We start from the raw sequence: 12,595 nt of genomic DNA on the forward strand, positions 1-12,595 counted from the left end.
TGTGGCCGGAGGGTCTTATTTCGAGTCATTGACCAGAGGGTCTTATTTGTATTATTGACCGGAGGGTCTTATCTGCTTATACTGAGATATGTGTTATTATGCATTTTGTCATTGTGACTTATGTTGTTATATTATTCTGTATATGTATTGAGTCATTACCAGAGAGTCCATACCGAGACGTGAGACTGGAGGGTCTTTACTGAGACACATGACTGGAGGGTCCTTATCAAGGTTTAGCCATAAGAGGCTAATTATATGTTTATGTGGTATTTTTGGGAACTCACTAAGCTTCGTGCTTACAATGTTGATTATTGTGTTTTAGGTACATCTCAGGATCGTGGGAAGACGCCATCATGATTGTACTCGCCAGCCTGATGATTAGGGTTTATGTGGATTCAAGGATACTCTGACTTTGTTTTATGATATTATGTATTCGACAATTATATTTTGGCATGGGTTGGTGCTATGAATTATGTCTTTGAGAAATTTAAAAATGAAAAAAATGTTTGAAAATTTGAGCTGTTACAAGTTGGTATCAGAGCCTTAGTTTGAAGGATTCGGGCACGCCCTCGGGTATCTCTGGACTCAAACTAAGGTGTTGATAAATTTTTTAAAAGAAATGATGTTTTGAGAGTTCAGCAACACGAAGCCACCGGAATTTGATGGGACCTAGGACCCGATTGCTGCAATGAGATGGATCTCTGATGTTGAGGGATGTTTCTATACCTTTTCATGGCCGGAGAACCTGAATGTTCGATTTGCGCTGAACCAGCTTCGCTTGGGGGCGAAGGACTGGTGGAAGTTTGTGACGACTGATTATTCTCCTGCATAGCATGTTGCAGTGACTTGGGAGAGGTTTATCCAGCTGTTTCAAAATGAGTTCGTTCCCAGGTGGAGAAGGAGCGGTTGGCCCAAGAGTTTTTGTAACCCAAGCAGAAGACAGAGACTGTGACGGAGATGGCCAGGATGTTCCACGAGAGGGCATTATTCTGCCCTGAACATGTGTCTACGGAGGAGGCACGTGTGAGCCGGTACTTAAGCATTTTGAGGAGGGATATTCGGGAGTTCGTGGCAAACTCTGTTGGGGTTTGTATACTACAACATCCTATGGTCCACATACAACCCTAAAAGCTTTGGATCTATGTTTTCTCTAATTATACATGCAATATTGTTTCCAAAGCTTTAAGCCTACAACTAGCATACAATTGATATAAACAACATAGAAATGAGTTATAGAATTACCTCTTTGTTGTAGCTTGTATATTTGGCCTTTAAGAACTTAGTGCCCCAAGTGTGACACCTCAAATGGTTCACAACACACCTTGGACAAAGGATGACTTATGAGAGAATCTTCTTACACCAAAATCGGCTCAATGATCTCCAAGAACACTAGTGTCCAATTTTGGATGCTAAGGGGCTTCTTATATAGTGTGGCAATATTAGGGTTACATCCATGCAAACCCTAATGCCCATGTCCTTTTGTATTACTTAGGATCAATGGGTTAAACCTCCATGGACTATCCATGGACTACCATATTGGTTTAGCCCATCCTAAATAACCATTGGCCCACACTATAAGAATCATTGATTTACTTAATAAACCCCCGTATATTAGTCTCTTTTGATCACTAAATTAATTCCAAAATAATTCTAGATCAATACTAATTAAATAATATGATTTCATATTAATATATTAGAGCTTATAATATATTAATAAATCATAAATAACCTCTTCTCAAAAGTCCATCCTATAAAATTGTCCTGGTGATATGCAACCCAAATGGACCATGCTACTCTCGGGTCAAGTACATACCAATTATAGTTATGGGCTTAGACACCTAATCCAACAGTCTCTCACTTGGATAAGTCTAATAACTATTATTGCAAGTATGACTCCACAACCCGACTAGCAATCGTAGCTCTTAAAAGCCGCAGTCGAACTCTGGCCTAGTCAATGACGCGTCCATTAGATAAGGGATCATATATTCCTCCATTCTAGATATCGTATGAACTGAGACATGGATTATAATCATTCTCTCTGTTCGTGTGTTGTTTCTCGATTTTCGATTTGTGACGAACGACTAATTGAAAAATCAAATCAGTCCAGGCTTGGCCAAGCACTTAGGTTTGTCATCACTAAATCATCGAGGGGCCCACATATATCGCTTTTATCCCTCTAAGGGTAAAAGGAATGGATAAATTTCGACTCAAATGCTTTCTTGTACTTACTCATCAAATCACACACAATGATATGTTTTATAACACCAAGTTACTGGTGTGTTTACATATGTCAATGTGCAACCGACTTTTAAATTACAACTCACATGTCTTGGTTTCAAGAATATAAGATATTATCATCTCATGATCACTCGTGATAAAATCCATGAAGTGATTCAAATGAGCGTGGGTTTAATCCAATACTCTAATCTTATTCCAGGATTACTCATGAACACTGCAACAAACTTGTGCTATATCTAAAACACCTAGACAATCTACAAGCCCATTCATAACAGTCTAGATTCAATACCTACTTCCAAAGTATGATCGACTGTGGATGGTTTGAATAACTTAGTTATTCGGGAAGTCAAAATATGCAAAGTGAAACACAAGAATAATCGAATCCAATATGGTCTCAGAACTTATGAATATAAGCAAAACACCTTTTATTTAATCACCATATTGATTACACATTATTCACTGTATAATGTTTCGATTTATCAACTTAATACTTGAATTAAAACAAAAGTTATGCCATGCTCCAAGCATGCACACTATGTTTGCCTATGGTCCTTTCTTTATGAAATAGATCAATTGAACACATCTTCAATGAAACTCATTTCACAATTCGAAATCCTTACCGTAAATGTAAGAATACCAAATTCTTGCCATTTACTGTAATCTGTTAGATTCTAAACTTATATGCAATGATCCTCTTGTAATGACTATGCACAAAAGTCACAGAGACTTGGCAATAGACATTACAAAGTATTCCAATGGAGAGCAATTCCATGGAAACGAAGTCTCACATTCAAAGTACATTCCTTCGAACATCCTTCTTACATTAAGTTTTCTAATCTTACACAGATTTAAAGAATAACTTCCACTTATGGAAACATTTCCATATTTCCATTTGGACTATCACTTTTGAACAAGAGTTACCTATTTTTAGAATATGTCAATATGGTCCTTCCAAAATTTACACTATACTTCCAACTGTCCACGAGCAACCAATCTTTGGTAAACCTCATATTGTCCTCGACAATTGCTTAACCATTTAAGTCATATCCAGTTTTGGTCCTTTTTCCCTCTTAATGCCTAGGCATTTGTAAAATTCAGAACAAATAAATATTATAACATATGCAATCTATCCTATACCCGAAGCATATGGGATACGATTCATAATGTCTCACATAAAGACATGATACTTGACCAGTCTTTTGCTATAATGTTTCTATTTTCCATGTTCTCACAATTCAAACTATGAAGAGAAATGTCGTAATCATAATCGAATTTGAGAACGCAATTAACATTTCCATATATAGAATTTCCTTATGTTGAACCATTCCAACATAACATTCATATATATACTTGACTAAATTTGATTAAAATCTCAATCTAAGCTTTTAGAAATGGAATGCAGTATAATTTCCTCTCCCTTAATTATAGCAAAACAACTTTTTAAACCCTGCAACTTTGTGAATTGAAACTTTTGTTTTCTATAATTAACATTGCTAACTTGCAACACTTACCATAATAATCATGCTCCCACTTCCATAATAATTATTATCTTACTAGCATAACACTTATGCTCCCACTAGCTTTGACATGTACATAGAAATCAGCTGGACTTCTAGAAATCAATACTTGTTGACTTTCTTACCAAAGTTCAGATTTCTTGATACAAAATGCTTCGATAAGACTTTATCTAGGCTTCTCAAACTCATACACCTTCCCTTAGATAACTCACATGTGTGTCTGAACAATTTTAGAACTTACAGCCATAAGTCTGAAATGTTTATAGCTTTTGCCATTTCTCACAATTCGAACTATGAAGAGGGATGCCGTAATCATAATCGAATTTGAGAATGAAAATATCACAATTACTAAATCTTCTTAGTGAGAGCGTTTCCTTACAATCATTTTCATGAATTGAAGAGAAACCTTATGACACTTAGATTTTTATGGTGTATGTGTTCCTATCCATGTGAATCTATCATAACCATAATCACAAAACAAGGTTAGTGACAAATCCAAACTCATATGGACTGAACTTGTTCAATCTTAATTTCTTGCCACTTGGCAGCACTAGGGCCTTCCATTGTTTCCAGGTTGTTATGCAAACAATTGAGAACTCATAGAACTCACATGCATAGTCAACATGAACTGAAATGGGCATAGAAAGAAGAATATGTCAACACGATAGGTTACAAACCTCAAGTCATGTGCTAGCGATAAATAATAGGTTTTATTCTTTATAGTTCTTGAAACTTGTCAAGATCCTTAAGACTCCTACTGACCTCTTGACATATAAGACTCTCTTGTCAAGAACCACTCCTTGAAAAACAAATATTCAAGAGTTAGTGCGGATTCTTATCAAGACAAACACTTCACACAATTGGTCTTAGTTGGTCACTGTTTTATCCAAAACATCACAACTTACCAATTTCAAATGTACAAAAGTAGAAAACATTAGACTCTACATTTGATAGGTGTTATAAACCTTTCTTAAGATTATGTCACTCAAGGCACAATCTTGGAGTATGACTCTCAGACTTGTTTTTGGAACGAAGTATGACTCATCTTCTTGACTTAACCATTTCAACAATTCATGATTCCTCTTCTTAGCCATACAAATGCACTAAGATATCCTTAGAGGATCAATTGTAATATGGTTTTCCATAATCATTAAGATGATCATAAAACATTATGCTAAAGTACTCTCCCTTCTTCTCAGATTGGAGAAACTTTTATCTTTTTGCCTAATTTGATTTTTCTTATTCGTTCTGCCATACATTGAAACTTTTCCAATGATTCAGAATTACACTCAATATTGTAAGCATAACCATATTCACTAAACTTTAGTAAATCATAACGAATAGTCTTATCGTTCTTTGTGGTGGACCTGATTAGCGCACAACTGAATGTACCCAAACTCTTAGTCCTTCACTTGACTCATATATACATGTGAACAAAGAATTAGTCTTAATTTCCCAAAGATGAAGTTCTCATTCATCACACAATACAAGTTGCATGATTCCAAGTTTCTATCCAACTGAAACTTGGGTGATGAGAATCTTTCTTTATTTGGTAAATCTTGACACTACCACAAACGAAAAATCAAATCCATTTTCCAATATTGCTATCAATGGAAACATATTAGCAACAATTTTCACAAATGCCATTATAAAGAAACTTAAAATAAGATAAATTTCAAAAAAATTATTTATTTATAAAAATAGCAGAAAACTTATCCTTACAATGCAAATACATATGAAAAGTATGTTGTTATCTTTCCTAAGCAATCTATCACAACTCTTAAGCAGCAGCTTAAAATTCTGATCATCGAACCATGCGATCGAAATTCATCTCTTCACGATCAGAATCAACTTAGTCTTCCTTTAAGCTTCCTTTCATTTCTTTGATTCTACAAACATCAAAATGTAATTACATTACCTCATGTATTAAGAATCTCCAAATAGGAACTTAATAGAGTTAGATAATGGACTTAATTGAAGCAGAGTCAAAATTTTGAATTTACCATCCTTGCGATCTTTCAGGTAAATGTGGCAACTTCGCAACCAATGCCCCTTCTCTTTGCAATAGAAACATATGGACTCTTTGGGAATGGTACATGGGACTATCTCAGACTTAGCCTTTCTCTTTACCATTTGGTCAAATGACTTGACCATGGCCGATCCCTTTCCATTGGGAAGAGAAAGCTTTTCCGGACTTCCAAAGATGCCATTGATAATGTCCATGGAAGTTTAGGGAGTAGATCTTCCAATCAAATTTGCTTTACCAGTGCGCCAAATCATTGCTGATTCAGCAGCAACAAGCAAATAGGTAAGATCGATAAGGGTCATGTCGTAATCTGTCATATAGTAGTCCTTAATGAACTCAGTATACGACTCAGGGAGTGACTGAAGAACCCAGTCAACAGCCAACTTCCTTTAGACTTCGACACCCAACTCTCCCAACCTATCAATATGTAACTTCATCTCCAAAACGTGAGTACATACAGACTTTCCTTCTTTGTGTTTGCTTGCCAATAGGGATTGAGTGACCTTGAACTTTTCAAGCTTTTTGAACTTGTGGGTCAGGGAGAATAATTGGAAGAGGTGGAGGAAGTGAAGTATGATTTCCAGTCCCATTAATGCACGACAAAGGGATTAATCTTTCACCTTGATCGCCTTTCACCTTGATCGCCATGTGGGATATCATCTTCATTAGAAAACTTTTTCCAAAAAGATAAGGAAGACCATAGTTGTCAGAACTAGACATCTATGAGGGAGAAATTCAAGTTAGTTGATTTAAGTCCTTAATATAACACCCAAAAAGAAATATTAAGGCTAGGACCCAACACAATATTTTACAATTCGGAAGAGGGATGCCGTAATCCAATTGCAAAATATTTGAAGGTAGGTAAATGACGATTTACCAATTTCCATCATGAAAAACGAAAATGAATTGAAATTCCTAGATCCTTTGAGATTCTTTAAACTTTTCAATGGCATGTTTGAATCTCGATTGTGCCCTTCAAGTTTGTGACTGGGACGTCGAGGATCGAAAACAAGGTGTGAATTACCATGCAAATTAGCTTGGTATGCCCAATGTTACAAATCACCTAATCAATGTGTCGGTTAACCACACACGCTCCATTGATCTATGCTTAACATCAAGTTACCCTTTGCCACACATTGTCAGTCCCAGATTAGTGTGTCGGTTAACCACACACGCTCCACTAACAACTTAACAAGGTGCAAAGTGTAATTTCATGGATTAGTACCATTTTCACATTTTCCTAAAGTAACTAAGATTGGGAATTTAATAAAAGTTTAGTTACTTTATAATTATCATTATACATATAATGAGAATTAGTGTCCTATCCTACCCATTCGGCTAACGACCCTCCACCAGTCAAGGAAGCGGTGGGTGAGAGTAGACACCCATTAAACTACCAATTTATAGGCAGTAACCTTATCCCCCCCCCCTTATAGACCGACTTCGTGAATGAGGCCTACTAACGGTAAGACTGACTTATTCTTATACATATGTATATAATTATTAAACTTATAATAATATAATAGTATAAGGATTGAATTATAAACTTTTAAAATTCTAGGGTTTGGAATTAAATGTTTCAAAGTGATACTTTACATTTACAAATTCCAAAACTTGAGGGCAAGTTTTGAAACTATTCAAAACTCTTGGTTTCCATAACTTATGAGCTAATGTGGTTTTAATGAAAAGAGTCTAGAAATTCCATAACTTGAGGACAAGTTATGGAGTTCATAAAAAACATTTATGTAAAAGAGTATTCATCTTCCATAACTTGAGGACAAGTTATGGAAGGCTTTAAAACATTTAAGATCAATTTTTTCGAAACAAAAATAACATATAATTTTCATGATGCAAGTTAACTCATAAGTCAAGACAATTCATATCAACAATTTACAAGAAAATTAGTTTATCATTTAAACTCACAATTCTCTTAAAATTTTGACAATTATCTTTTTATTGGATGAGAATCATCATTACCATATCAACAAAATCAAAATTTATGAACTAAAACATTTTGTGGTAATGATTCTAATCCAAAACAGGCCAAAAAAACTCGAAAATCTACTGTCTAGACAGTCAACTCATCGAGCCCCATACTGGACTCGACGAGTCCAAGACAAAATTCATCCTACTCGTCGAGTTCAAGCACGGACTCGTCTATTAGGGTTGTTAGACAGTCTTTTCATCTTTGAAAAATAACACATTTGCATCAAATATAATAGAAAACAACCCATTACTCTGATACCACTGTTGGGTTTTGTATACTACAACATCCTATGGTGCACATACAACCCTAAAAGCTTTGGATCTATGTTTTCTCTATTTATACATGCAATATTGTTTCCAAAGCTTTAAGCCTACAACTAGCATACAATTGATATAAACAACACAGAAATGAGTTATAGAATTACCTCTTTGTTGTAGCTTGTAGATATGGCGTTTAAGAACTTAGTGCCCCAAGTGTGACACCTCAAATGGTTCACAACACACCTTGGACAAAGGATGACTTATGAGAGAATCTTCTTACACCAAAATCGGCACAATGATCTCCAAGAACACTAGTGTCCAATTTTAGATGCTAAGGGGCTTCTTATATAGTGTGGCAAGATTAGGGTTACATCCACGCAAACCTTAATGCCCATGACCTTTCATATTACTTAGGGTCCATGGGTTAAACCTCCATGAACTATCCATGGACTAACATATTGGTTTAGCCCATCCTAAATAACCATTGGCCCACACTATAAGAATCATTGATTTACTTAATCAGTCCCCCTATATTAGTCTCTTTCGATCACTAAATTAATTCCAAATTAATGTTGGATTAATGTTTAAGTCCATAACTATATTTGGTATGTACTTGACCCGACCCGGCATGGTCCATTTGGGTTGCACTTCACCCGCACAATTTATATGGATAGTCTTTTGAGAATAGTATATTTATGATTTATATTAATATATTATAAGTTCTAATATATTAATATGGAATCATATTATTTAATTAGTATTGATCAAGAATTAATTTAGAATTAATTAAGTGATCAAAAAGAACTAATTAAATATGGACTCTTATATATATGGAATGGGCCAAGTTCATTTAGGTTGGGCTAAGCTTTCATGGATGGTCCATGGAGCTTTTAACCCATGGATCCTATGTAAATGAAAGGTCATGGGTATTAGGGTTTACATGGATGTAACCCTAATCCTCCATAATATATAAAGGGGTCATTGGCTCACAAAATTGGCACAAGTGTGTGAAAATAAGAGTGGGCCGATTTTAGTGTGCATACATATTCTCTCAAGTTCTTCAAAGGTGTTTTGGTGATTTGTGATTCCATTTGAGGCTTCCACACTATTGGGGCTAAGCTCTTAAAGCTTGAAGACATCAAGCTACATCAAAAGGTATGTCATCTAACTAGAACTTTGTAGTATAGGTGCTTCATAATATGCTAGTTAGGATGAAACCTTGGAATAGTTAATATTTGCATGTATAATAGAGAAAACATAGATCCAAGGTTTATAGGGTTGCATGTACACCATAGGAGTGTTAGAATGCTCAAAACCCAACAGTGGTATCAAAGCCATTGGTTGTTTTCTGTTATATTGATGCAAATGTTTTATTTTCAAGTTGAAAAAAAAAAAAAAAAAACATGACGTTTGTCAAATTTTAAGATAATTACTTGTTTTGTGAAAAACGAATTATTTGTAAAATTTGAATCATTTATTATATGAGTTGAATTAGGTCAAATTCAGTAAAAGATAAAATGATATGATTATTTTATTAGTTTTAAAAGTTTGATCTAAATGTTTTAAGGAGTTACATATTTTTTCATAAAATTTTGGAGCTCAAAAGTTTTTTTTAAAGTTGTGATCTGAAGGGTTTTTGAAACTTCCATAAGTTATGGATATGAAAGTTTTTTTTTAAAAAAAAAAAATTCATTCAAAGTTTTTATGGAGTTACAAAATTTGGTGTTAATGTTTTAAAGAATTTCATAACCTGTTCTTAAGTTATGGAACATGGAAAATTTCATCATAAAACACCATTAATTCTATAAGTTATGGAATCCAAAGGTTTTCAAGAATTACAAAACTTGCCCTCAAGTTTGGGAATTTGAGAAAAGTTTTTTATGAAAAAAAGAATTGAATTCTAAAACTCTTGGGTTCATAACTTAAACAATTAATTAAATGGTTTTAATTTTGAGTTTAATAATTGGAATTATGATGTTTTGTTGAATAGTTCAAATTAACTCTTATGGACTTTATTAATAGTTAATTAAAGCGTTTAATTAAAAGAATATTATTAATCCATAAATATATGGTTTGAGTTTAACTAAATTAAAAGTTTAGTTTAATTAATAGATTAAACCACCAAGTATTTTAAATGTCTAAAATACACCCTTATACTATTATAATATTAAAAGTTTAATATATTATATGTATAAGAGCAAGTCGTCTTACCATTAGTAGGCCTCATTCACGAAGCCGGTCTATAAGGGGGGTATAAGGTTACTGCCTATAAAATGGCAGTTTAATGGGTGTCCAATCTCACTCACCGCTTCCTTGACCGGTGGACGGTCGTTAGCCGAACAGGTAGGACAAGGACTATAATTCTCCCTTCATTATAAGTATAATGATAAATACTAAGTAACTAAACACTTATAAATTCCCAATCTTAGTTACTTAGGAAAATGTGAATAAGGTGCTAATCCATGAAATTACACTTTGCACTTTGTTTAAGCTGTTAGTGGAGCGTGTGTGGTTAACCGGCACACTAACCTGGACTTAACAAGGTAGGCAAAGGGTAACTTAATGTTTATCATAGTATCGTTGGAGCGTGTGTGGTTAACCGGCACATCGATTGAGGGGTAAATATTAAGGGTACCGAGTATATTTGCATGGTTACTTCACACCTTGTTTTGTGATCCTCGGCATCCCAGTCACAAAACCTGAAGGGCACACTCGAGATTGAAACATGCCATTGAAAAGTTCAATGAATCTCAAAAGAATCTAGGAGTTTCAAAACCAATTAAAACCTAATAATACATTTCGTTTATCTTGGTGGAAATTGGTGAATCGTCATTCACCTACCTTCAAATATTTTATAGCTTGGATTACGACATCCCTCTTCCAAGTTATAAAATAGTTTGTTGGGTCCTAGCCTTAATATATCATATTGGGTGTTATATTAAGGACTTAAATCAACTTTACGTGAATTTCTCCCATTGTTGATGTCTGGTTTAGACAACAATGATCTTCCCAAACCAAGCTTTCCTAATGAATATGACTTCCCGAGTTTGGCTCATGGAAGTCATACTTCTCTTCCTCCACCTCCTCCAATTATTCTCCCTAACCCACAAGTTCAAGGTCACTCAAGCCCTAATGGCAAGCAAGGTCTATGTGAGATCATATCTTAGAGATGAAGTCACATATTGACAAGCCGGGAGAGTTGGGTGTCAAAGTCTTGAGAAAGTTGGATGTTCAATCACTTTCTAAGTCACATAGTGAGTTCCTTTGGGACTACTATGAAACAGACTATGACATGAACCTTAATGATCATATCTATTTGCTTGGTGCTGCTGAATCAGCAATGATTTGGAACGATAGTAAAGCAAATTTGATTAGAAGATCAACTTCCAAAAAACTTTATGGACAGTAACAATGGTGACACTAGAAATCCAGAAAAAGCATTCTCTTCCCAATGGAAAGGGATTGGCCATAGTCAACCCGGTTGACCAAATGGTAAAGAGAAAGGCTAAGTCTGAGATAGTCCCATTACCAAAGGGTCCATATGTTTATTTTGCCAAAGGAAGGGGCGTTCATTGCAAAGCTGCCAAATTTACCTAAGGATGTTAAAGTCAATAAGTTTGACTCTACACCAGGTATAGCCCATTATCTAACTCTGTTAAGTTCTATTCTGAGATCCTCATTACATGATGTGACTGGGTCACATGTTGATGTTTTAAGAATCAAAGAATAGAGAGAAATCTTAAAGGAAGTATAAGCTGATTCTGATCGCAAAGGTGGATTTCGATCGCATCAGAATTTTGAGCAGTTGCTTAAGAAGTTATGATATATTGCTAAGGAATAGATAACAACAATTTTCCATGTGGATTGTAAGGATAAGTTTTTCCGCAAAGTTTTAAAATAAAAGAAAATTGTTTAATTTTATTTATTTGAAGTATCCTTACAATGGCATTTGTGGAAAATTGTTGCTTATATGATTCCACTGACACCAATATTGGAAAATGGATTTGATTCTTTCATTTGTGGTAGTGTCTAAATTTACCAAATCAGGAAAGTTCCTCATCACCCAAGTTTCAATTGGACCGAAACTTGGAATCATGCAAGTTGAATAGTATGATGAATGAGAACTTTCAAGCATTGGAAAATCAAGACTAATTACTTGTTCACATGGATGTGTGAGTCAAGTGAAGAACTAAACGGATCGAGTACACATTCTTGTGCACTGGTCATGTCCACCACAAAGCTCGTTAAGACTATTTGATTTACTAAAGTTTAGTAAATATGGTTATACTTACAAGTTTAAGTATAATTCTGAAACATTGGAAAAGTCTCAATGTATGGCAGAACGAATGGGAAGAATCAAATTAGGCAGAAAGATAAAAGTTTCTCAAATCTGAAAAGATGGGAGAGTACTTTAGTATCATGTTTGTGATCATCTTAATGATTTAGAAATCATATCACAATTAGTCCTCTAAAGGTCATCTTAGTGCATTCTTATGACTAAGAAGAGGAGTCATGAATTGTTGAAATGGTTAGATCAGGAAGATGAGTCATACTTTGTTCCAAAACA

The sequence above is a fragment of the Lactuca virosa genome, chromosome 8 (genome assembly GCF_052849685.1).
Source record: "Lactuca virosa cultivar CGN04683 chromosome 8, Lactuca_virosa_CGN04683_v6, whole genome shotgun sequence".
In the NCBI taxonomy this organism is placed as follows: Eukaryota; Viridiplantae; Streptophyta; class Magnoliopsida; order Asterales; family Asteraceae; genus Lactuca; species Lactuca virosa.